This window comes from Poromitra crassiceps, assembly GCF_964638095.1.
Source record: "Poromitra crassiceps genome assembly, chromosome: 9".
Classification (NCBI taxonomy): domain Eukaryota; kingdom Metazoa; phylum Chordata; class Actinopteri; order Beryciformes; family Melamphaidae; genus Poromitra; species Poromitra crassiceps.
Window position 1 is genome coordinate 43693381 of NC_139630.1, and position 27435 is coordinate 43720815.

At 47.0% G+C, this 27435-nt stretch overlaps 1 pseudogene across 1 annotated transcript; it reads left to right on the top strand.

Annotated features, from left to right (window-relative positions):
• The first annotated feature begins 901 nt into the window (after positions 1-901).
• LOC310782322 (cilia- and flagella-associated protein 69 pseudogene) lies at positions 902-27211 on the top strand (annotated as a pseudogene). The gene is made up of 3 exons: positions 902-3472; positions 26261-26523; positions 27091-27211. The product of its transcript is annotated as a cilia- and flagella-associated protein 69 pseudogene (transcript).
• Positions 27212-27435: the final 224 nt, after the last annotated feature.

The following is a 27435-nucleotide window of genomic DNA, read 5'->3' on the forward strand; positions in this document are numbered from 1 at the left end:
CTCAGCCAGGACGTTTTTATAGTTCATAGCTTTATAATAGATTAAACCATTGGTATGGGAGATTTAATCATCGTGGGAGAAAAAATATTTCTTTTTCGACAATTATCCCGCGACTCTCCCTCCCTCCCGACCCCCCCCCCCCCCCCCCAGTCAAGAAAGGACATTCAGTGTGTGTGCCTTCTAATATATCCCCTCAGTCCTTTGAGCCTGTCTGTCTGTTTATGTCAGAAGACATGAAAGGGCTTAACATGAGTTTAATTGATGATTAACCATAATCATGTATGAGAGTATTTTCAAAGTCAACCCTAACCCTAACACATACCAAGTCACTGTTGTTTTGTTAGCTGGCTAACATTAGCAGCTTACGTTAGTGATCTGGTGTTAACAGCACCAAACAAGCAAACAGAATTACAATTGCCAATAGCACATAAAGCAAGTGACTTGAGACATTAATGTGAAAACTATCAATATAACATTAACTTAACGCTAACGTTATGAGGCTTACACCGTTTCTTGCCATTCATTTCAAGCAACGTTACATTACGTTAACATTAGTCTAGCGAGTTTCCACAAAGTATAGACAACTCTAATAACATTATTCATTCATAATTTAGCTAGCGATGATGATATCTTACCTTTGTTTGAAGAGCAGAAGGAAAGGCATGACATGTCAACAACCTGCAACCCTCATGTTGGTACGCAGGGAATCTACCGCTACACTACCCGGACGCCCCCAAAAATCTTCTATTGTGACATTGTCAGTGATGTCATGAATCCCCCTCTACAGTGACATCATCAGTGATCTCACAAATGTCCCCTGCTAACGGTATAAATAGGACCAGTACATGGTGGGATTGTCATTCCCTCCTTCACTCAAGTAAAGGGCTTTTCCATCAAGTACATGGCATCCCACGTATCGCACATATCTTCCCTCTTAGAAAATATTTTGACAGCTACATTGAAGGAGAGGCACCTTTCTGTACTGAAGAAATGGTTGAAGACATGCCAAAATGGATTTCTTTTGAGGGAGCTGACGGGCATCGCCAGAATCCTCAACATCTGTGTCGAGAGAGAGAGGGATCACCCTGAATATGTGTCTGTGCTGTGTGATGCACTCAGAATCTGCAGGCTTCCCTTCCTGAAGGAAAAGACATCAGATGAGCAAACGTACACTCAGGATGCCAAAGACTTCATCTCTTCCATGGGGTGTTTGATGAGGGTGCCCAGTGCTGAGGTGAGGCTGCAGATCTGCGACTTCGTGCAGTCGTTCTACAGCTGTGTGTGTCCTGGTCGGCGGTCAGAGTCTGACGGGCTGCAGCCCAGCAGTCCAGGCTTCAGGCTGCAGCTGCTGGAGCACAGCGGCTTAGCTGAGACCCTGGTTCTGTCCATGGTGACGCTGGAGAATCAGCCTGCCGTGCAGCTTCAGGTCCTGCACACACTTCAGATCCTCTCCAGCTCCTCTGATGTGAACTGTGCTTTGATAGTGAGCGCTCAGGGAGCAGAGAGGGTCTGCCTCCACATGAACGAGCCCGACCCGTCCGGGCAGGTCCTGCTCCGCTCCTCCGTTATCCTCCGGAACCTGCTGGAGCGCTGCGACCGGAACGAGGTCACCGCTCAACTCAGCAGCCTGGACTGTGTGCTTGCTTTGAAAGAGGCGTTTCTCCACCAGCTGCTGAATGGTTCCAGACATTATGACCTCCAGCTCAGAAACGACCTGCTCGTCATCACGACTCTCATCGCTGAAAACTCCAAAGCCCTGCTCATTGAGAGTTTATTTGCCCAGCAGCTCATTGATTTAATCACATTTCCAGAGCTGGAAAGTCACAACCCTTTTGTCCGCAACCTCAAGCTTACCTACAACAATGAAGACTTGGAAATGAAGAGGCTGCTGTTAAATCTGGTGGTTTTCATGTCAAAAGACCTATCTGCTCTGGAGCTGTTTAAAGAGGGCCGAGTGCTGCTGGCTCTGCTGACGCTGGTGACGCTGGTGACGCCTGTCACCTCTTCTGAGGTTCAGTCTGGTTTGGTTCACTGGACCTCCAGCCAGCAGGAGGAGCTGCAGCTGCAGGCTTTAGCCACACTGGCCACCGTCGCTCCACTCATGCTGGATGACTACATGAGCTATAAGGGCAACACCTGCCTGCTGCTGCTGCTCGACTGGTGCGCCGAGCAAGATGATTACTTTGGCCAGGGTCACAGCTTCCATGGCACCGGAGGGCGAGGCAGTAAGAAGGCTCAGATGCGTTACTGTATCAGGTTGCTGAGGTCCATGACATCACTGGGCAATGAGCAAATCAACCAGGACCTCTGCGATCGGGGCGCCATCAACCAGCTCCTAGGGATTTTGATGCAGATGGAAGGAAGCCCTGACAAGGAAGATGCTGTCACCTTCGAGATAAAGTCAGATATTCAGCTGGTACTGTCCGGGCTATGTGAGAACAACCTGCACAGGAAGGAGCTGTTTGGCTCTGCGGGAGTTGAGATGGCGGTGCACTTCCTAAAGACAAGTCCTGACAAGTTTTACAGTGGCTTAGGACACAACAAGCTCATCCTGTCCACTGTGGACTGTGTCTGGTCCTGTATCGTGGGCTGCTACACCACAGAAGATTACTTTCTGCTCAAAGAGGGAGTGTTTCTTCTGCTCGACTTACTCAGTTCGAGCCCCAGAAACGCGCACGGCGTTGTGCTCGCCACCGTGTTGGAGTTATGTGACAACCCCAAGACTCTGTCTTACATCCTGAGCTGGCGGGACGTCCGGGGTGGGTCAGCACCTGAGCTGCTGCTGCTGCTGTGGAGGGAGGAGGAGGCAGAGCTTGGAGTCAGCAGGGACACACATGGAGGCATCGCAGATCCCAAGAGGCCGATCCTCACTTGTTTCCAAGTGGAAGACACCCAGCTGTCGTTCCCCACTGACCAGCCCAGTGCGGCGGTGATGGATGTGTCAGAGAACCAGCGCTCAAAGATTTTCTCCATCTTCTGCAAATTAGGTTTTCAAGACCTTCCTGGACTGTCAACAAAAGATTATGTCACCTTGAGCATCATCAAAAGATATCTGGACTTTAAGGTGGGGGAGGTGTGGGAGGAGATCAGCAGGGAGTTGGTTCTGGACGGAGTGCGGCCGGTCACTCCAGACCAACAGGCTCTGGACTCCATCTGTAAGCTGTCAGAAGACACGGCCAGGAGAGTGGCAGTGGAGCAGAGCAGCATCCAGCAGCAGTTCGACATCAGCCAGGAGAAGCTGCTCTACACAGAGATAAAGTCTCACTGGAAGCAGCAGGAGCTCACAGCCAAGTCATGGGGCCATTATGTTTCCAAGACTTCAGATTACAAGATCCTGCGGGAGATCAAATCACAGAGGGAGAAATACATTGAATCGTCTAGACCCAAAACAAAAGACGAGGATGCCACATTTAAACCTGCAAACCATTTCTTTGGGAGAGTGCTGACCACAGAGGGCGCTGAGCTGATGCTGGCAAGAGTGTCTATCAAGCCAGTGTGTAGGAACAAGGGATGTATTTGGAGTTCCACATCTGTCACTTGGTCACCAGGGGGAGTTGTGGGTGTGTGTATGTGTCCATGTGGAGGTGTGTGTGTCTGTCACCAGGACGAAAGTGGTAGTAATTAATATCACCTGCACCTGCTTGTCAATCCGTTTTTCATTTGTATTTGAGAGAGCAGCTCGTTTTCACTCTGACGGCGTCCTATAATGCCGCTCTGTCATACACCTTGTGCGTTGGATGTTAACGAGCACGGTACCCCTGTGTGCAAATAATGTACACCCACGGGCTGACCGTTAAACACGCACTGTGCACCTGTTGGGCTGAGGCAAAGGGCAAGTTACGCCATGGGGCCGGAGCTGGCCTTCCAGGGGGAAAAGACCCTCTCCCTGGTTATGGGTTAGGCCCTAACCCATAACCAGGGAGAGGGAGAGGTCACTTTGGAGAGACTAAGTCTTCCCCTGGAGACCTTATCCTAAGCCCCCCACCATATCCAATGGGCCTAACACTGGGTAGCTACTAGGGGTGTCAAAATTAATAGTATAATCGATACATCGCGATGCCGATGTGTGAATCGAATCGTTGACAGATGAATCGTTGAATCGTTTGTTTAAATTTCTGTTGACATTCAGATTCTAAAGCACTTTCTAAGTAAAAGGGACTTGATATGTATCTGACTGCTTGTATTAATTGATGAAAAAGTAGCCATGTGCAGTAATAATACAGAAAATTGAGGATTTGATACTTGGAGCTGCAATACTTTGAGCTGTATCGAGATGCATCGTGATGCATCGTGGAATTGAATCGAATCGTTGACAGATGAATCAGAATCGAATCGAATCGTGAGGCCAGTGAAGATTCACAGCCCTAGTAGCTACCAGTGCCTAACCCGAACCCTGTAACCCTAAAGACCCAATGCCTAATCCCAACCAGTGGAGAATCGCTGGCCCAGGTCTACCTGCACAGTGCTTGCTTGTTTAACGGTGCGCCCGCGGGCGTACATTATTTGCGCACAGGGGTACCATGCTCGTTACCATCCAACGCATAAGGTGCGCAACAGAGTGACGATAAAGGACTAATATCAGAATGAGAATGTGTTGGAGAGAGGGCGAGTAGGGTGCCAATATTTTCTGTTGACTGCTATATCACTATATTTTGTCCAGTTTATGCAATAACCTCTATGCAGAGCAGGTAGTGTTTTTATCAGCGGGTTAAAAGAAACAGCCTTAAACACAGCTACAGACTCATGCCTTTAGTATGCCTTTAGCATACCTTAGGCCTTTAGCCTCCGGAGCCAACACCGTGGCTCCGGAGGGAGGCTGGCCCACAACCGCTTTAATGCCACATCATTTGAAAGAGAAAATTGCCCATATGTGGTAATGTGAGATTTAGTGTATTCAAATCTTAATCCACCAGAGACTGTAGGCAGTGAGGATTTAGTGCATAGAAGAAGAATCATTGTTGTTCCTTTCCAAGCAATGCTCTATGCAGGCTACCACTTCTCTCTTGCCATGTGAGAAATAAACTCTTGTTAGAAAGAAGACTCAGATGAGTTACTACATAAATGGCGACGAGGATAAACGAGGATTTATTATTTATGTCTCCTTTTATTTTCACCTTTTATAGGTTGTTTTCAGGTGACGTCACGTCAAGATGGCGATTGGGGCGAGACCATTGGCTTGTTTGCAAACCACATGATCATGCTGGGGGGCAACCAGCAGCAGGCTAGGAAAGCACTGGCAAAATCGGATTTACAGGAGGCTAACCTTATCTCTCTGGGTGGAGAGATCACTGAAAGTGAAGTAAAACAAGCAATTTCAGAATTAAATAAAGGAAAAGCACCAGGTCCAGATGGACTTCCTACTGAATTTGATCAAGCATGTATGTTTGAGATTGCAGACCTGTTGACCTCTGTGTATAATGATGGAATCCGGAAAGGCACCTTATGCCTACCCCACACTACAGGATTTTCAAATCCTTGAAGATTATAAAAATCTTGAGACCCCACACACTACAGGACAGAGAGAGCCGATTTTTTAACATTTCAATCTTGGGATACACACACAATCGCGTCTGTTCAAACGCAACCCCACACACTAGAAGATTATGCCGAAGACTCACCTTGGAAGCAGGGCTCGACGTTAACTTTTAAAATGCCTATTCAGTGTGCGCACCGGGTGTAGTAGTAGTAATAATGATAATAATAATAATAATAATAATAATAATAATAATAATACATTTGTGTCATTTCGTTTTCTAAACAAATCTTATTTTTTGTTTTTATAATGCATTTGCACTGAAAGGATTTGTTTAACTAATATTTGCGCGGACATCCGCATCCATTCGGGGTGTAGGCCTACTGTGCACGGCCAGGCGAAAACCGTCTGCACAGGTGCCTTGTGGAGGAGGGGCGCGTCTGCTGATTTGACTCACTTTTCCGAGTGTCCTAAGCGCTTGTTGTAGGCTACATGCTTTGCAGTATAGCATTAGTTTTCCGTCCCGTTCAAAGACGCACGGGTATTTCACCTCGAGGACAATTTCCTCGTTCTTTGTTTCTGTGCGGGGCTGCGGGCGGACCAGATTATTTTGCGAAAAACTGTAATGGAAACGCAGCTACTACTGGCTCTCTGCTCAAGATGCAATCGCCTGTCGGGTTGTAAATATCTAACATGTTAGATATGCCCGATTGACAATCGGGAAGAGGCAGTCTTCCCGATTGTGAATCTTTGAACCCCACACACTACAGGATATTTTGGGAAGATTATCTGCCCGACGCGCATCAAATTGGGAGCACCCCCGAGAAAATCGGGAGGGGGGAATCTTGGCCATAATCTTGCAAATTATCCTGTAGTGTGGGGTAGGCATTACACAGCTCCTACCACGGGGTCATATCACTTATCTATAAGAAGGGTGACTCACATGAAATAGATAACTGGAGACATATTACCCTGATGAATATTGATTATAAAATACTTGCAAAGATAGTTATGAATAGATTAAATGACACCCTAGAAAAAATAATTGAAAAAGAACAGACCTGTGCGATAAAGGGAAGACTGATGTGGGACAACTTAGGAATATTAAGAGATATAATAATACGGACAATACATTTTTTATCATTGGACTAGACCAAAAGAAAGCATTTTATTTTATTTCAAGGGAATATTTGTGGGAAGTATTAAAGTGTTATGGTTTTGAAAATGATTTTATTAATATAGTTAAATTGCTTTATGCCCAATCAATAACTCAAGTTAATGTGAATTTCAACAGATTATTTTGAAATTAAGAGGGGGGTGAAACAGGGTTGCCCTCTTTCTGCAGCCCTCTATGTTTTAGCCATCAACCCGTTATTAAAAATAATTAAGGAGGATACCAGGCTGAGTGGGACGAGAACCAGTGGTGGAGACCGAGTAACCGTCCTGGCTTATGCCGACAACGTCACGGTCATAGTCAAAAGTCAAAAGGAACTAGACCTAATAAATGAGCACCTTAAGGTATATGAAGAGGTATATGGTGCCAGACTGAACCATAATAAGACGGAAGCAGTCTGGTTTGGAAAGAACAACACTCGACCTGTAATTAGTATAAATGATAGAAATGATATGACTGTTTTAGGTATTAAAATAAGTAATACAAATGGTTATGAAGAAGACTGGGATAGAACTTGAGAAGTGGGGCAATAGATTAAATAACTATAAAATTTGAATATTAATAATAAAAACCTTTGTTTTAACCAAATTATTGTTTTTAGCAACTGTTTCCCCCCCCAACGACCAGACATTAAAGAAAATGAATAAAGCTATAGTGAATTTCATATGGGGAACCACCAGGGAGGTCACAAAAAGGCAGTTACTTTATAAGAGTAAAAAGGAGGGAGGCCTTGGGACTGTTGATCTGGGTTTAAAATAAACATAGCTTTCTGTAAGAACATTGCATCAGCCATAGAGTGAAGGGTCATGTGGATAGGTGAGGCTCTGAGCTGGACCATACATATTATAAACTTATGTACGGTGACTTTGTGAACAAGTTTACCTGGAATGAAATGTCCAGCAAATATATGTATGTTAAACTGTATGATGGTGTTTTCCCCTACAAACATTTAGATGAAGCAAACTCTCAGGTCTGTATTAAAAATATATTTAGTAGAAATATCTCAGAAAACAAGAGAGACATCATGTGGCTGGTCTCAGTTGGCAGACTGGCAGTCCGAGCAGTCGTCAAGTGGAGCTGCTTTGTTAAAACCAACCGACGACTGCAATGAGGACGAAACTATAGAGCATTTTCTCCTAAAATGTGAGAGATCTAAATATGTTTGTGGGAAAATGGAAAGCATTGGTTTTAATATTACTGTGAATTATAATGCCGTGATGTATGGTGCTTTTCATGATAAAATGCCAGGACCACACCAGGACTTTTTCTGGACAATTGTTTGTGTGGTCGTGGCCAAATTGTAGACTAGGTGTGCTATAGTTATCCACCAAGCCGTCATCCCAGGTGAAGTGGTCTTTAAACAAATCGTATCGGAACTGAAAAGACAAAGAACACTGGACATAAGAACAAAAAGACCCACACCCTGACACCTGCTCACCTTCTAATTGACATCTTAACACATTCACTGCCAACAACGTGTAAACACGTTTTCAGAATCCAGCTGTTGACTGCCAACAACGTGTTAACACGTTTTCAGAATCGATTTTCTTTTTTTGACGGTGGATCGTTGATCTGGCCCTTTTGCATCTTCTATTATACTGTTAGAGCCGCCGGGCGTGTGCAATCCATTCCGCCGACCCACTGAGTGGCGACGGTGCTCAGACTATTGAGTGTTGTTTGGCCAGAAACGCACGCATTCCAGCTGAGCTCAACCGAGGACCCAGAAGCGAACGAGCCTCATTCTCATACTGTAGGCGAAAACCTTTCACACGGGCGCACGGCGGTGGGGGGTTCCAAAGGTGGACTGGGTGGAAAGCACACTTTGAAGCGCGCAGCATAAAGCCTAGAGTCACACAAGGCTTCGTCAAAGCTCTCAACCGAAAATCCAAGAACGGATTAAGCCACATCCACGCTCGCCGACGAGGGGCCGCCAGAGAGGGAGGCTGCTGCTCACTGCTCAGACAGGCAGGAGAGACTGGCTTGTGACTGACAAACGCTGCTGAAATCCACCAGACACGCCCACGGAGGGAGGAGTTGTAAGGAGAGGGGGTGCGGGTGCTGCTATGGAGGAAATTACTGTTCAGAACTATATTGTTTATGTCTGATGTCTCACTGATGCCAAAAATAAATGGTTAAAGTGACTATTTGATTGAATTTCACAAAACTGCGATTATCTCAGCTTTTTGTCTCAGACGCTGAAACCATGCTGTACTCAACGGCTAATATCTACATAACTACTAACTCTACAAACTAACTCTTTTAGACAGAGAAAGCACACATTCTATTAGTACTTTTGTGAACTTTCTGTTCACAAAGTCCAAGCAGAAAATTATCCTTGGCTCTTGTAAAATGAGCCAGAATCCTCAAAAAAACCCTCTGGCAAAAGCTACCTACAGTAAAAAAAAAAAAGGCTGGCAGTGAATGTGTTAATTTAGTTAACTACTCCCTTCTTACTGTTCATAAAAAAAAAAGGTATTACTGTGAATGTTTCTTACCCCTGACTGAATAAAATTCAATAAAGTATATTTAAAAAGCAAAATCTGAGAAGTTTTTTCAATCTTCTGGCGATACCTGCAGCGTGGACGGGCATCAACCCTCTTACATACTCACTGTCCTTCATTCTTCATAGTAGCTCTGGGAGAGCTGCCCCCCAGCGACATCATCGGAGTCATCAGAATCACATGGTTGCAAACAAGTTATTGGGTCAGGTGTGCAAGAGTAGAGCTGGAGGAGAAACCATAAGGCGCCTCTCTTAATCTTACAAAAGTCTTTCCGGTCTATTGGAAAAGTGTTTTGTCATCCCAGTCTACTTATAGGTCATGTCGGAGAATAATACGCCTCTGTCATAGGCTTACCCTTTCATAAGACCGTTCGCACACAGTTAATCTTAACCCGCCATTTTTTCTTCCGCTTATCACTGCATTTACATTGCTGAGCTAGTCAATAAATCTATGGCCATGGATCCAAGTGTCACTCCGCAATAGAACCGATTTAATCTTCATTTATTTCATATTCACTTGTTATTTTTATCTCATGTTGGGAGCAGTCGATTTCATGTCTCTCGCTGATTTCTAGTTAATGAACGTCATTGATTTGCCCTCATCAAATCTTCATTAATCACCATGAAAGGGACTGTCTCAGTGTTTGTTCGTCATGGTTACTCCACCGGAAACCAGAGGCCACCTCACAATATTTTGGTCTACTGAACAAAACCATTAAAGGAATGTAAAAAATATATATATATTTTATTTGTCATTGACTGTATGTTTTGGTCTGGACCGCAGTCCAGTCCAACACCTGGACACAGCATATGCATTGCGTCAGTGTTGTTGAACAGCGTGTGTTTCTCATGCAGCCCTTCTGGGATGCGAGGCACTAGCAGAATGTATATTAAGCTCCATCTCTCATACTCTCATGCGTGCTCCAGCACCTGGAGGATGGGCCGAGAATCAGCTGAAGGGCTCTAAGTCAATATTCATGTGCCAATATGAAAGACTGGATTATCACGGAGTCGATTGCTCGGGCCTCGTTTAACAGAAGCACAGAATAGAGGGAGAGTTGGGCGTGTAAAGGGCAGGAAGGCAGGGAAAGGGCCTAGCTACCTAACTAGATACATACGGGATAAGGGGTAAGGGAGGGGTGAATAAAGAGTATGTAACTCACTCAAGTGAGCTTCCTATCACCTAGCTACCTAACTAGATACTTAAGGGGTAAGGGAGGGGTGAATATAACAAGTCTAACTCAAGTGAGCTTCCTATCACCTAGCTACCTAACTAGATTCTTAAGGGGCAAGAGAGGGGTGAATATAACAAGTCTCTAACTCAAGTGAGCTTCCTATCACCTAGCTACCTAACTAGATTCTTAAGGGGTAAATGAGGGGTGAATATAACACGTCTGTAACTCAAGTGAGCTTCCTATCACCTAGCTACCTAATTAGATTCTTAAGGGGTAAGGGAGGGGTGAATATAACAAGTCTGTAACTCAAGTGAGCTTCCTATCACCTAGCTACCTAACTAGATTCTTAAGGGGTAAGGGAGGGGTGAATATAACAAGTCTGTAACTCAAGTGAGCTTCCTATCACCTAGCTACCCAAAGCGGTGTTCACACCGAGATATTTATTTTTCGCTCTGTTGCTTGATTCAACCCTTTGGAATCGCTCTGTTTAAATTGCTATCAACAGGCACACGAATTGACGGACATGTGGGGGCTATAACGTTACGCAATGCCATGATGTTTGTCCACTACGAGCCACCGTAGATGTTTACAAGCTAAGCTCCTAACGCAAGCTCCATACCGGTAGTACAGACTTCACTTCATGTCAGCTGTCAGCCTGTCAATGTGGTTTGTTGCCACACAATAAACCAGCGGTTTGTTCCAAGCCAGTGTGATCCTTGACTCGCTCTCACATGGCAGCCAATCAGCGTTGAACAGCGAGCAACTGATGCCAGCGTATTTTCGCTCGAGTTGGGATATTTCATCTGGGGCGACGAGCGTATTTTCTCCCTATCGCTCAAATTAATAACTCATTAACTCAAATCAACTCTCAATAACTGTCAAACTATTCATCATTCATCTAGTTTGACAGTTATTGAGAGTTGATTTGAGTTAATGAGTTCTTAATTTGAGTTAGTGTGGACCAGTGATGTCACTGGTCCACACTTTAACACTCAATAACTGTCAAATTAAATGACAGACTTCAAAACAGTTTTCTGATATACTACTGATGTTCTAATGATACAAAGCTGGTTGAAAATGGGCAGAGTGTTCCTTTAAGGGGTAAGGGAGGGGTGAATATAACGAGTCTGTCTGTAACTCAAGTGAGCTTCCTATCACCTTGCTACCTAACTAGATACTTAAGGGGTAAGGGAGGGGTGAATATAACGAGTGAACCAAGGACACTGGAAAGGTGATTGTCATAGCATGAGCCCATCTGGTATGTGTGTGTGGGGGTGGGGTCTGGGTGCATTTGCATGAGTATTTGTATACACCTTGATGAATTGGTGTGTATCGATGGAGCGATGACTCACACATTGCGCAGCACATCCCAGATCAAGGCTTCCTCCCTGGGCCTTTTGAAAGATCGAGGCCTCCTCCCTGGGACTTTTGCTGCCTTCATTTAGAACTGGGAGCTCACAAATTGCCACTTGCTACTAGCAAAAATAAAATAAAATGCCATGTTAACTCAGAGTTTGCAAAATCGGGTATGATTTCTCAACCCCTAGTTGCTCCCAGCGCATCATTTGACATCATTTCAACATGGCCACCCACGATTGTATTAATTTAAAACACATTTTGGGCACATTTTGGGGGAGGCTGTAACTCAGGAGGTAGAGCGGGTCGTCCACTAATGACTAATCGCTTTGGATAAAAGAGGTCGGTGGTTCGATTCCCAGCTCCTCCAGTCTGCATGTCGAAGTGTCCTTGGGCAAGATACTGAACCCCAAATTGCTCCCGTTGGTGTGCCAGCACCCTGCGTGGTAACCTGCCGCCATTGGTGTGTGAATGGGTGAATGTACCTACTGTACTGACTGTAAAGCGCTTTGGATAAAAGCGCTATATAAATGCAGGCCATTTACCATTTACCATTTTTCTTTTCTTTTCAACAATAGTAAGCTTTCAGACCAATCAGCACACCAAGACAGTGGTTGGTTAAACCCATACAATTAAACGTTAACCTTGTTATTAGCTGTTAACTTGGACAGCTAACAGCTTTTAGCATCCATGGTTTTGCGACTTGAAGCCTTGAAGCTCGAACGCATGTAGGTCGGAGATGACACGTTTTCCACTTGCCACTTGCCAGCTCCGGCCATAAACGAATGCAGCATTTATGCCTCCTCATTCCCTTCCCAACCGGACTCGGTTCTGCTTCTTCTTCCTCCTGGACCTTGACCCAATACTGAACTACCCCGTCCCCCTTTTCCCTCATCCCACAGAACCCCCTCTAACCCCCTCCCTCGCACCTCTTCTCGGCTCCACCGGCTCCCATGATGGCCCCTCTGCATTGCGACATTTAGTTCCCGTCCGCTGCCCATCCCCGCTAATCGGGGATTGGTGAGGGGGGAGATTGCTGTGAGACACGGCTGTCCTCCCGAGCCCCGCAGAACCAGGCCAAGGTCACTCGCATCGCTCTCACACTGCTACCGCTGTCCACAGCAAACAGAGAGAGAGAGGCAGCAGCGGAATGAGCTTTCTTGAGCTGAGGAAACACAGGTCAATATCAGTGCCGCTGGTTCGTTTGATTCCTCAAATTAGCCATCAGAAGGAACGCCTGGGAATATTATCATCATATCAGCATGCCTATTTACCCCTTTTGATTAAATATTCAGGCGTGCTACTGTGTGTGAGCGTGAGCCCAGATAACCTATTCTCCGCTCTGTTCTTGATCAACAGTCATCAATAATTCACTTATGGCCTATTAGCTTTGTGAGAAACACCACAGAGCAAGTTAAACTCGTCAGGAATTCATTTCTTATTCAATGTGAGCAAAAAACATATGGCGCGAGTGCAACTGATTAAGCGTGGTTAGAACAGCTTCGCCAGGCAGAGTAGTTACGTTCTGTACTTAAAGCAAACAGCTTGCAGTTAACCTTGAGAGAATATTTACATCAATTCTGATCCAACGCAACATCAGATTGTAGTACCCCTCCCGCTCCCCCCCCTTTACACATTTACAAGGCCCACTTACAAAATGTATCTCCACAGATCTTGGTCACGTTACAAGACCCACTTACAAGACATATCTCCATAGATCTTGGTCACGAATTGTTATGGTGTAGTGCCATTCAGTGCTCCATTTCCCCCTAGAGCTGACGAGGTGTTTTATAGAATAAGTTGAGAGAAGAATACTCAAGCGAGGGCCTCTGTCACACAAGCACATAGTGTTGCCATCAACAAGGCTCTTCTTCTTTCCAGCCCATTGCCTTTGCTGTAATTTGCACTCTCTGGCGTTCTCCCTCCCTCTATTATTCCACATACTGTTTTAGAAATCACAGCTGGTTTGCCAGCCAGTGTTCACACATTTGTTATGACATGTCAGCCTGGCCTGGGGAACATGTCAGCCTGGCCTGGGGAACATGTCAGCCGAGCCTGGGGAACATGTCAGCCTGGCCTGGGGAATATGTCAGCCTGGCCTGGGGAACATGTCAGCCTGGCCTGGGGAATATGTCAGCCTGGCCTGGGGAACATGTCAGCCTGGCCTGGGGAATATGTCAGCCTGGCCTGGGGAATATGTCAGCCGAGCCTGGGGAACATGTCAGCCTGGCCTGGGGAACATGTCAGCCGAGCCTGGGGAACATGTCAGCCTGGCCTGGGGAACATGTCAGCCTGGCCTAGGGAACATGTCAGCCGAGCCTGGGGAACATGTCAGCCTGGCCTGGGGAACATGTCAGCCTGGCCTGGGGAATATGTCAGCCTGGCCTGGGGAACATGTCAGCCGAGCCTGGGGAACATGTCAGCCTGGCCTGGGGAACATGTCAGCCTGGCCTGGGGAATATGTCAGCCTGGCCTGGGGAACATGTCAGCCTGGCCTGGGGAACATGTCAGCCTGGCCTGGGGAACATGTCAGCCTGGCCTGGGGAACATGTCAGCCTGGCCTGGGGATTTTGCTGCTTCACTTGGCAAAAAGCAATTGTGTGGATCGAGCGACAGATGTCTGGAATAAAAGGGGCTTTCGTGGGTAAAGTCACTTGTGATGTCATTAGGCTCCGTCCTTAATTGTCAAGTCCAGCCTGTTCTCCATGCGCCGCCTGCAGGCGTCTCTCTTTTGCCTGCTTTTATCCACACACTTGTCTGTAAGCCCTCTCAAGGCCTGAGCATTGCCTCTCCCCCCTCAGCTAAAGTACAAGGCATTGTACTTCTCCCTCTCACCCTCACATTCTCTGGCTCTCTGCCCCACTTCTGCACCGCTTCTAGGCCTCGTCTCCACCCTCTGGCTTTGCACAATGGATTGTCACAGTGATTTCTGATCTGGTGCTGTGGCACAGACAGAAACTGCTGTATTTTACAGTAGGAAGAGTATATAATTTGACATAATTAAGTGCCAGAGGGTAGGAGCCAGGACCATGAAGTCCAGTACCAGCGGATTTGAAATAAATTATTAGATAACCTGAGATTAGATAACATGAGAACGATAGGATAGGATAGGATAGGATAGTATAGGATAGGATAGGATAGGATAGTGTTGCAGTGTTGGGCTCGTTACTCAAAAAATGTAATATATTACTCGTTACTCTTGAGTCTTTTCAAAAGTAATATTATTACTCCCTGCCAACAGTAATTCGTTACACTATTTGTTATATTACTTTTCCGTTACACCCCACAAAATTGGTAATTGCCTCCTTTCTCATCAAAATTCAGACTGTGTATGTACGTATACGCGTGAATATAGGCCTTACAATCGCCTTGAGACTTGAGACTATCTTGAGACTATCTTTTTTCTTTCTTTCTACAGCCTATGAATGCATCCATAAAGGTTACCTGCTTGATGAAGAGCACACCTACAGTGATTCCAAACCAGTGCTATGTGTACACCTAGGGGTACTTGAGCAGCTTGCAGGGGTTACCAGGGGTTCCCAATTTCCCCCCGGGGATCATTAAAGTCTTAAAGTTTTTCTGATTCTGATTCTGATACTTGGAAAGATTGGGGATTACAATGTATTTGAGTTGTCCCTTGGCCAATGCTACACTCGACGAGCTCATTATTTATGGAAGGGATCACTGGAGGAAAATAGGGGAGGGTGATGCTTCTTAATACTGTGATGAATGAATGAATAAATAAACAAACAAGATAATATAGCTGCAAGCACCAATATAAGGGGTTCAAGCCTTGCCCAAATGGATTTGACCTTGGCCAAAAGTGTCAGTGGTTGTGAGGACACAGACCCAATTTATCCCTTTAAATATCTGACGTAGGATGCCGCAACGCAGTGTGCGCTCAGCCACTCCAGCATCACCATAGTCTTGATGGTCAGGTTGCTTTGGGGCCAAATCCCTAGTACACAATAACAGCCAAAACTCACCAGATATTTAAAGGGACAAATTCATTTGGGAAAGGCTAGAACCCCTGCTATTGCCACTTGCGGCTATAGAGACACTGCGGAGCGCGTCATCATTCAGAAACCACACCCAAAATGGGGGAAAACAAACTCCCCCAAATCCTGGCGTTCTCCTATGTCGCGTGCATGGTCACGTGTTGCACACAAAGATCATATATACGGAAGATGAACAATCCAACTTACTTCCTTGACAGCTAGATCCACATTTTTCTTCTCGCCAATTCTCAATGGCTTCCTTGTTTTGCTTGGGAGTACAAAGAAACTTTAATTGGTGATTTTTTACATTTGTAACCACACAATAGCTTTTAGCTAATCCAAGGAAAATGACGCTGATGTATTAGTCGGTTTCCGAAGTGTTGCTAGGTAAACAGGGTTATGGCTTTTGAAAAACTTTAGATCTTGCACCAAAAATGTGTGAATGCTTTTATTTCATATTGTTGGCAAATGACCATGGTATAAGCGGGATAATCAACTCCTAGTCGTTGATTATGCTTAAGATGTATACAGCTCTGTATGGCACAGGTTGGTGTGGAGTAGCACTGCACCTGGCTTGATATCTGACAGCCTAAAGTACTCACAGAAGGGAGGACTTGGTAAATGGGTGCCAAAACAACAACTTAGCCCCAAATGTCAATAAGAATATGTCACTGTTGACTTTGGGGAGAGGAGTGAAAGCCACACTGTGGATGGTGCAGCCGTGGAGGCAGTGAACAGCTTACCCCACAGTGGGGGATTTCAAAGCAGCCTCCTTCCCTGCTACTGTAGTTCTCAAACAATGACTCTGCGCATCACACAGCAGACAGCAGTCTGCAGGTCTAATCCGTGACTAGGGAAAAAACAACACGTTAATCTGATCACAAATGCGGGTCATTATTTGTGGGATTAGTCGGTTTGAAGTTTGAAGGGAAAATTATGTTTTGATTGTGAGCTTTTGGCACTGACATACGTAATTGGACGCATCTTGAAACAATGGCTGGAGACGCTAATGAAGTCGCAGCTTGAGAACCAAAATAAATTGCTTTCCTACTTACTTTGGGAAGGCAGAGAAACCCTAAACGTGGCTGAAAATAATCGGAATCCATCGGCCGTTGTTTTGAGCGATTGCAGGAAACATGAATTGTGATTCCGTATCGGTTGCGCCACGTTCTGACTCAGGCTGTAAAAACAGGTCAGAACTTCATATCGAATGAGCAACGCCAATCAGGGCCGCCACATATCCTGGGACAACATTGTCAAAATAAAAGTCTCCTGTAACACTACAGGGTCACCAGGTGTAGATCTGACCTGACCAAACCAAACCATTCTTTTTACATAATAGGTGAAAGTATACCGGTAATTGTTTTCCATCCACCTGTCAAGGGAAATTTGAAAGTAAAAAAGATATTCAGCTTTTAAGTGGCTCATAAGTACCATCTAAAGTTCTCACAAATATATAGTTTTGACAAAATAATCCAGAAGTTTATGGACTCCGGGGGCTTCCCAGGGCCCGGGACAACTGACCTGGTTGCCCCCCCCACCCTGTCAGTGGGCCTGGCCAGCGCCAATGGACACTTAATTTAACTGGCCACGGCTAGCGCATTAATTGGGTCGATAAAGGGATGATTAGCATGCCCCCTTTCAAAGGGTGCCACAGCAAAGCACTCAACTTCATCAAAGATCCCTCTCTTTGGAAAATACGGGCAGTTCGTGCTCCTGGCATCAGACGGTCGGCTCCACGGTGTCCAGTTATCTTCAGGTTGTCACCGGCACTTCATTAACGCTCACTGACCTGGCTATTCCACTATACATACACACCAACTGACCTGGCTATTCCACTATACATACACACCAACTGACCTGGCTATTCCAATATACATACACACTAACTGACCTGGCTATTCCAATATACATACACACCAACTGACCTGGCTATTCCACTATACATACACACCAACTGACCTGGCTATTCCACTATACATACACACCAACTGACCTGGCTCTTCCACTATACATACACACCAACTGACCTGGCTATTCCACTATACATACACACCAACTGACCTGGCTCTTCCACTATACATACACACCAACTGACCTGGCTCTTCCACTATACATACACACCAACTGACCTGGCTCTTCCACTATACATACACACCAACTGACCTGGCTCTTCCACTATACATACACACCAACTGACCTGGCTATTCCACTATACATACACACCAACTGACCTGGCTCTTCCACTATACATACACACCAACTGACCTGGCTCTTCCACTATACATACACACCAACTGACCTGGCTCTTCCACTATACATACACACCAACTGACCTGGCTATTCCACTATACATACACACCAACTGACCTGGCTATTCCACTATACATACACACCAACTGACCTGGCTCTTCCACTATACATACACACCAACTGACCTGGCTATTCCACTATACATACACACCAACTGACCTGGCTCTTCCACTATACATACACACCAACTGACCTGGCTATTCCACTATACATACACACCAACTGACCTGGCTATTCCACTATACATACACACCAACTGACCTGGCTCTTCCACTATACATACACACCAACTGACCTGGCTATTCCACTATACATACACACCAGCTGACCTGGCTCTTCCACTATACATACACACCAACTGACCTGGCTCTTCCACTGTACATACACACCAACTGACCTGGCTCTTCCACTATACATACACACCAACTGACCTGGCTATTCCACTATACATACACACCAACTGACCTGGCTATTCCACTATACATACACACCAACTGACCTGGCTCTTCCACTATACATACACACCAACTGACCTGGCTCTTCCACTATACATACACACCAACTGACCTGGCTCTTCCACTATACATACACACCAACTGACCTGGCTCTTCCACTATACATACACACCAACTGACCTGGCTCTTCCACTATACATACACACCAACTGACCTGGCTATTCCACTATACATACACACCAACTGACCTGGCTCTTCCACTCAACTGACCTGGCTCTTCCACTATACATACACACCAACTGACCTGGCCCTTCCACTATACATACACACCAACTGACCTGGCTCTTCCACTATACATACACACCAACTGACCTGGCTCTTCCACTATACATACACACCAACTGACCTGGCTATTCCACTATACATACACACCAACTGACCTGGCTCTTCCACTATACATACACACCAACTGACCTGGCTCTTCCACTATACATACACACCAACTGACCTGGCTCTTCCACTATACATACACACCAACTGACCTGGCTATTCCACTATACATACACACCAACTGACCTGGCTATTCCACTATACATACACACCAACTGACCTGGCTCTTCCACTATACATACACACCAACTGACCTGGCTATTCCACTATACATACACACCAACTGACCTGGCTCTTCCACTATACATACACACCAACTGACCTGGCTATTCCACTATACATACACACCAACTGACCTGGCTATTCCACTATACATACACACCAACTGACCTGGCTCTTCCACTATACATACACACCAACTGACCTGGCTATTCCACTATACATACACACCAGCTGACCTGGCTCTTCCACTATACATACACACCAACTGACCTGGCTCTTCCACTGTACATACACACCAACTGACCTGGCTCTTCCACTATACATACACACCAACTGACCTGGCTATTCCACTATACATACACACCAACTGACCTGGCTATTCCACTATACATACACACCAACTGACCTGGCTCTTCCACTATACATACACACCAACTGACCTGGCTCTTCCACTATACATACACACCAACTGACCTGGCTCTTCCACTATACATACACACCAACTGACCTGGCTCTTCCACTATACATACACACCAACTGACCTGGCTCTTCCACTATACATACACACCAACTGACCTGGCTATTCCACTATACATACACACCAACTGACCTGGCTCTTCCACTCAACTGACCTGGCTCTTCCACTATACATACACACCAACTGACCTGGCCCTTCCACTATACATACACACCAACTGACCTGGCTCTTCCACTATACATACACACCAACTGACCTGGCTATTCCACTATACATACACACCAACTGACCTGGCTATTCCACTATACATACACACCAACTGACCTGGCTCTTCCACTCAACTGACCTGGCTCTTCCACTATACATACAAACCAACTGACCTGGCTCTTCCACTATACATACACACCAACTGACCTGGCTCTTCCACTGTACATACACACCAACTGACCTGGCTCTTCCACTATACATACACACCAACTGACCTGGCTCTTCCACTATACATACACACCAACTGACCTGGCTATTCCACTATACATACACACCAACTGACCTGGCTATTCCACTATACATACACACCAACAGCAAGGTGAGTGATGGTGGGGATAAGTCATTGAAAAGGCCTGTTGTATTTAACATCAGTAAATTGGAGCTGGAGCAGTATATACTCAGTCACACACACACTCGATGCATATTAACGTACTCCACCCTCGGCCCATATCCATAGCTCCATTAATATTCCCTCTGATTCCCATGATGCACGCTGTGCATTAACATACTGCCATTAACATCGTTACCACCATGGAAATATATCAACAAGTCATGTTGAATTAGTGCTAATGTGCTCGCTGACGAGCGTGTGCTCACCTCCGCACAGCTGAGATGCCAGCATGCTATTTTGTTCTACTGTAGGACAACTCTGCCTGACCACTCATGAGAGACAGAGAGAGAGAGGATGTCTTTGCCTGCCCACTCATGAGAGAGAGAGAGAGAAAGAGGACCCCTCTGCCTGCCCACTCACGAGAGAGAGGACTCCTCTGCCTGCCCACTCACGAGAGAGAGGACTCCTCTGCCTGCCCACTCACGAGACAGCAAGGCCGCCCAGAGAGATGGCAGTGCCCCTGGAAGGGTCCAGCCACTATGCCCCCCCCTCCCCCGCACGCGCTTTATTCATCAACGCAACAAAAAAGTTTGTTAACAGATTAACAGCAATTTTGGCATCCTGACTTGTTTTGCTCCTGGCATTTTGCTATCACCGGTCTTGTCTGTGTTGTGTGTTACACACCCTCTAGCTGCTGCTGCCCCAAGCAAAATGGTCCGCCCCAAGCCTGCCTTGTTCTTCTTCTTCTTTTGGCTTTCTGGCAGACTAGATGCCTTGCGGCACATTGCTGCCTCTCACTGCACTGGTCGGATGGGGGATTACATCAGAATGGCACTATTTTCCACAGGAGCACTCCTGCCCAAGCATGCCTTGTTACTGCTGCTGTGTTTTGTGTATTTGTTTGACTCCTTGCAAAAAAATTAATTAGTTGCCGCATTTTCAGGATGGGAGATATATTTTAGTGTTTGTTTGTTTTTGCCTGGCTCCAATAAAAAAAAAAACTCTCTCGTAACGGGACAAGCCCGTCTTTTATTGTCACACGAACACCACAATACATGCATGCGGCCACAACACACTCATGCTGACGGTGGCCGGTGAAAAGTGTCCTCTGCATTTAACGCATCCAGGCATGTCCTTTCCTCCAGGGGGCAGGCCAGGAGCAGTGGTCGCTTTCTCGTACAGCGCCCGGGGACCAACTTCGGATGTTGTCGTCACTGGTCGGATGACGATGACGATCTGATCTTCTGCATGTTTTTAGTGGGGGGGTTATATACGGAGGAACCCCCTGGGGGAGCACGGGGAGAACATGCAAACTCCACACAGAGAGAAAGGCCCTTACGACGAGATACCCCACCTGGGCAGTAAGCACTGAAGATATGGGGGGGAACACAACCACAGCGCCCACAGTGTCCCAGGCGAGAATCGAACTCAGGACCTTCTGACTGTGAGGCGACAGCTCTACCACTGAGCCACAATGCCCCCCCTAGTGGCGATGCCCCTGGAAGCTTACCCCTTTACCCCCCCTTATGGGCGGCCCTGCGAGAGAGAGCGAGGACCCCTCTGCCTGCCCACTCACGAGAGAGAGGATGCCTCTGCCTGCTCACTCACGAGAGAGAGAAAGAGAACCCCTCTGCCTGCTCACTCATGAGAGAGAGCGAGAGAGAGAGGACGCCTCTGCCTGCCCACTCACGAGAGAGAGAGCGAGAGGATGCCTCTGCCTGCCCACTCACGAGAGAGAGAGAGAGGACCCCTCTGCCTGCCCACTAACGAGAGAGAGAGGACCCCTCTGCCTGCCCACTCATGAGAGAGAGACAGAGGACCCCTCTGCCTGCCCACTAACGAGAGAGCGAGAGAGAGAGGACCCCTCTGCCTGCACACTCACGAGAGAGAGAGAGAGAGAGAGGACCCTCTGCCTGCCCACTCACGAGAGAGAGAGAGCGAGGACCCCTCTGCCTGCCCACTAATGAGGGAGAGAGAGAGGACCCCTCTGCCTGCCCACTAATGAGGGAGAGAGAGAGGACCCCTCTGCCTGCCCACTAACGAGAGAGAGAGGACCCCTCTGCCTGCCCACTAACGAGAGAGAGAGAGAGAGAGGACCCCTCTGCCTGCCCACTAACGAGAGAGAGATAGAGAGAGGACCCCTCTGCCTGCCCACTAACGAGAGAGAGAGAGAGAGAGGACCCCTCTGCCTGCCCACTCATGAGAGAGAGAGAGAGGACCCCTCTGCCTGCCCACTCATGAGAGAGAGAGAGAGGACCCCTCTGCCTGCCCACTCATGAGAGAGAGAGAGAGGACCCTCTGCCTGCCCACTCACGAGAGAGAGAGGACCCCTCTGCCTGCCCACTCACGAGAGAGAGAGGACCCCTCTGCCTGCCCACTCACGAGAGAGAGAGAGAGGACCCCTCTGCCTGCCCACTCACGAGAGAGAGAGAGAGGACCCCTCTGCCTGCCCACTAACGAGAGAGAGAGAGAGAGAGAGAGGACCCTCTGCCTGCCCACTCATGAGAGAGAGAGAGAGGACCCCTCTGCCTGCCCACTCACGAGAGAGAGAGAGAGGACCCCTCTGCCTGCCCACTCACGAGAGAGAGAGAGAGGACCCCTCTGCCTGCCCACTCATGAGAGAGAGAGAGAGGACCCCTCTGCCTGCCCACTCACGAGAGAGAGAGAGAGAGGACCCTCTGCCTGCCCACTCACGAGAGAGAGAGAGAGGACCCCTCTGCCTGCCCACTCACGAGAGAGAGAGAGAGAGAGGACCCTCTGCCTGCCCACTCACGAGAGAGAGAGAGAGGACCCCTCTGCCTGCCCACTAATGAGAGAGAGAGAGAGGACCCCTCTGCCTGCCCACTCACGAGAGAGAGAGAGAGAGAGGACCCCTCTGCCTGCCCACTCACGAGAGAGAGAGATGACCCCTCTGCCTGCCCACTAACGAGAGATTGTAGACTACAGAAGGGGGGGGCGCACGCGCACCCCCCCCCAATCACCATCAACGGCACAGTGGTGGAAAGGGTGGACAGCTTCAAGTACCTGGGAGTCAATATCCACCAGGACCTGACATGGGCCAACCACACCGCCACTGTTGTCAAAAAGGCCCAACAGCGACTACACGGACTCAGGGCGCTAAGAAGGGTGAGGTGCGCGGCCCAGCACGTAACAGGATGTGAGCTGCCAGAACTGCAAGATCTGTACAACCAGCGGTGCCTCAGGAGGTCCCTGAAGATCATCAAAGACACAAACCACCCCCTCAACAGTCTGTTCTCCCTGCTACCCTCAGGGAGGAGATACAGGGTCCCAAGAGCACGCACAAATCGCTTGAGGGACAGTTTCTTCTCACAGGCCACGAGACTCCTCAACATATACAAATAGTGTAGTAGCCGTACTGTACCGCACTGTAGATGCTACCATTATATATGACTAATGTTCAATAGTATGTTTAATTAGGTATATGCTATTTGCACCTAACAGAATGTTATTATGTTTAATTATGTTTAAAGTATGTTCATGCCATTTGCACTATGGGCAGTGAATACGCCACTGTCTGTGGCGTGTCTTACTGCTTTATTGCTTGTTGCCTCTTGTTTTTTATTTATATATCTTTTATTTTTTGCACTATGTTGTAACGGAGCCTACAGCACAAGAATTTCACACGTGATACTTGTACTACGGAGTGACAATAAAAATCTTGAATCTTGAATCTTGAGAGAGAGAGACCTGCCTACAAGGACCCCTCTGCCTGCCCACTCACGAGAGAGAGAGAGGACCCCTCTGCCTGCCCACTAACGAGAGAGAGAGAGAGAGAGAGGACCCCTCTGCCTGCCCACCAACGAGAGAGAGAGAGAGAGGACCCCTCTGCCTGCCCACTAATGAGAGAGAGAGAGAGGACCCCTCTGCCTGCCCACTAACGAGAGAGAGAGAGAGAGGACCCCTCTGCCTGCCCACTAACGAGAGAGAGAGAGAGAGGACCCCTCTGCCTGCCCACTAATGAGAGAGAGAGAGAGGACCCCTCTGCCTGCCCACTAACGAGAGAGAGAGAGAGAGAGAGGACCCCTCTGCCTGCCCACTAACGAGAGAGAGAGAGAGAGAGAGAGAGAGAGAGGACCCCTCTGCCTGCCCACTCACGACCCTCAAAACACTTGCTGTTGTCAGGGAAATCGAGCTGCCTTTCTGGTGCGCTGGTCTTTTTTTTCTCTTAAATTGGATTAATTGGAGTAATAGGAGGTTGTCTTACCCTCCCCGCTCTGCCTTTTATCTCCCACTAATTGCTCTCTCCTTCCCTGTCTGCCTCTACCATCTCTCTCTACCTACAGACAGACAGACAGACAGACGGCGTTCACGCTCACTGTCTCTCCCTCCCCATCTCCGCCCCCTCTCAACATTTTACACACATCTCCAAATCTCGTTGTCTCCCCTCCGTCCTCTTTTCGATTGTTTTCTTTTGAATGAGTGCTCACTTTGTGGAAAACTCTGCTTTACACACACACACACACACACACACACACACACACACACACACACACACTAGTATTCAGCGTGGTGCTTTCCCCTCGCCCCCTGTGCAGAGTGCGCCTGTCATTCTGCTCTGTCAGCTACCCGCGTAGTCAAGCTTTCATGTAGGCGTGTTAACACAGTGGAGAATGCAACGTGCAGAGAAGACCGAAAGCACAAAAAATAACCACGTGCACGAGCATACACACACATGCACGCAGACTGACACGTACTGGAAGGCAACACAGAGTACATACACACACATGCAGAGGCCTACAGGGGAGGAAGAAACGTGTTGCCATGGTGAATACAGGGGATGTGGTAATCAATGATATGTAACACGACAGTGGCATTTTCTTGTCATTAGTACAACGTTCTGATTCTCGATTATAAGCTGTTTACATGCACCTTTGGTACCGTGCGGTTGGTTGTCCCTGTTGCCATAATAAAGCAATTATCACAGTATTGCTGCCCACCCACAGATGGAAACTGCAAAACCAATAAATGGCGGGGGGAATAGTTTATCCTGTTGACAACACTGAGTGTCTGCCTTGTTGACACATGCTGTGATGGCCCGAAAAATGCTGTTTTTTTTCTTTCAATATTTTGTTTTTATTTTTCAATTTTTAGAACAGACGAAAGCAAAACAAACTCAGACACACATATACACAAAAACAAAACAAAAAACAAAAACAACAACATACCAACATTACATCACTATATCATGCTACCAGCCATATAAGATGCATAAATGCTTATAAGACATGAAATCCTATGCAGGGAGTCCCTGAGAAGTCAGATGGGCGAGTTACTCGTTGTTTCTACTGTAACCTCATCAAAGTAGGCCAGGAACGGGTCCCAAACAGTTGAGAACTTCCTAAGTGAGTTGGTCCTCAGAAACCGGAGCCTCTCCATACGCACAACCGAAACCATGTCCGCCAGCCACAGCCGAAAAGAAGGTGGAGAGTGGGATTTCCACTCCTTCAGAATGAGTTTCTTGGTGACGATCGTCCCCTGCGTCAGAGACTGTTGCACAGCCGTAGGGAGGAGCAGAGAAGATTCAGAGCAGCAAGCGAATATGGCAAGTTCCCAAAAAATGCTGTTGAAGGGCATTCTAAACAACCGACTCCCTCCGGCCCTTCAGAGTTTTCACTACGAAGAGAAGTGACTTCAGAGGTTGAAGGACGTAGGGATTACCCCTCCGGCATGAAATGTACCCATAGTCCGTGTCCCCCTATAGAATTTGTCAGATTGTCTGTGTTGTATTGTCGTCGTGGTCGTCGTCGTTTTCAGGGCCGACTCTAGCCATTTTGGTGCCTAGGCGAGATTTGATTTTGGCATTTCAAGCAGGATCCATGTTTTTTCATTGATACTAAGATTGTGAAAGTTCTCGAATCTTTCAGACGTTTGTGAAAAGTATGTGTTCATGCTGGTTCTCGCGCTCCCTCTCTCTCTTTAACGTAAACATGTTTACTTTTGTGATAATTCAATACACAATTTTCTAAAGGCAAGTGATAACTGCCTTTTTTCCACTCTCCTTCTCTGCTGCTGAAACTCTGATCCATGCTTTCATCTCATCCCACATTGACTACAACTGTAATACCATTCTTTATGGTATAAACTCCAAACTCCTCAATAAACTCCAGTACATCCAGAACTATGCCGCCCGTCTGCTCACCCACACCCGCTCCCGTGACCACATCACCTCTGTCCTCCATTACCTCCATTGGCTCCGCGTCCCACAGCGCATCCAGTTCAACGTCCTCCTCCTCACTCACAGAGCCCTCCATAACCAGGCCCCCTCCTACGTCCCCGACCTGCTCCACCACCATACCCCCTCCCCTAGCCTCCGCTCCTCAGATGCAAACCTCTTGTCCCCCACCACCCATGAGCAAGCGCCGGAGCTGGGGTGGCAGAGCCTTCTCCGTTGCTGCCCCCTCCCTCTGGAACTCACTCCCCAAACACATCAGAGACTGCTCCAATCTGCCCACATTCAAGTCACTACTCAAAACTCACCTGTTCAAAAGTGCTTTTAACCTGTGATAAATATGTATTGTATTTTGTTTTAACCATGTTGTTTCCTCATTCTTGATTTGTATTATGCATTGTATTGTGTTTTAATGTGTTGCTTTCTCGACCTTTTTTTTTTTTACCCCCATGTAAAGTGTCTTTGAGTACCTTTTAAAAGCACTCAATAAATCAAATGTATTATTATTATTATTATTATTATTATTAATTCAAAACCAGATGGATCATCATTCTACAATGTATTGCATTTAATACTTGTATCTGTCTTCAAGTCTGGTAACATGCTTGACCCCAACAATTATACAGGAATTAGTAACCGGTCATTGTGAAGTTCTAACAAACTAATCCTGAATAGAATACGCCCAACGCTTGAACTTTTCATGAGGTATAATCAAAACAGATTCTGACCCAAAAGGATTACAATTGCCAAAGTTATTGCCCTCCGCAGAATCATCGATGAGGTCAAAAAGGCCTTTGACACAATCACCAGGCTGCGAGTGGGCGCCACTTCCGTTCCGCATACGACGAGGCGACCAGCACCATGCCCCGAGGCGACCGCGCCCCCCTAGGCAACCACCTATGGCCTGGCTACAGTATGCCTCGGGCCAGCCCCGGTTGTCTTCCAAGACCTGTTCCCTGCCTGAAGTTGGACTATCTGCTTCTTTCACCTGCCATGCACCTCTGTGGATGTGTTAAGCAGTCACAATCAGAACAAAGAACAGACACTGACAAACATTGAATTAAATTTAACCACATTCAACCACGCAGGGTCTGTGCTTGTTTTTCTTTGTTT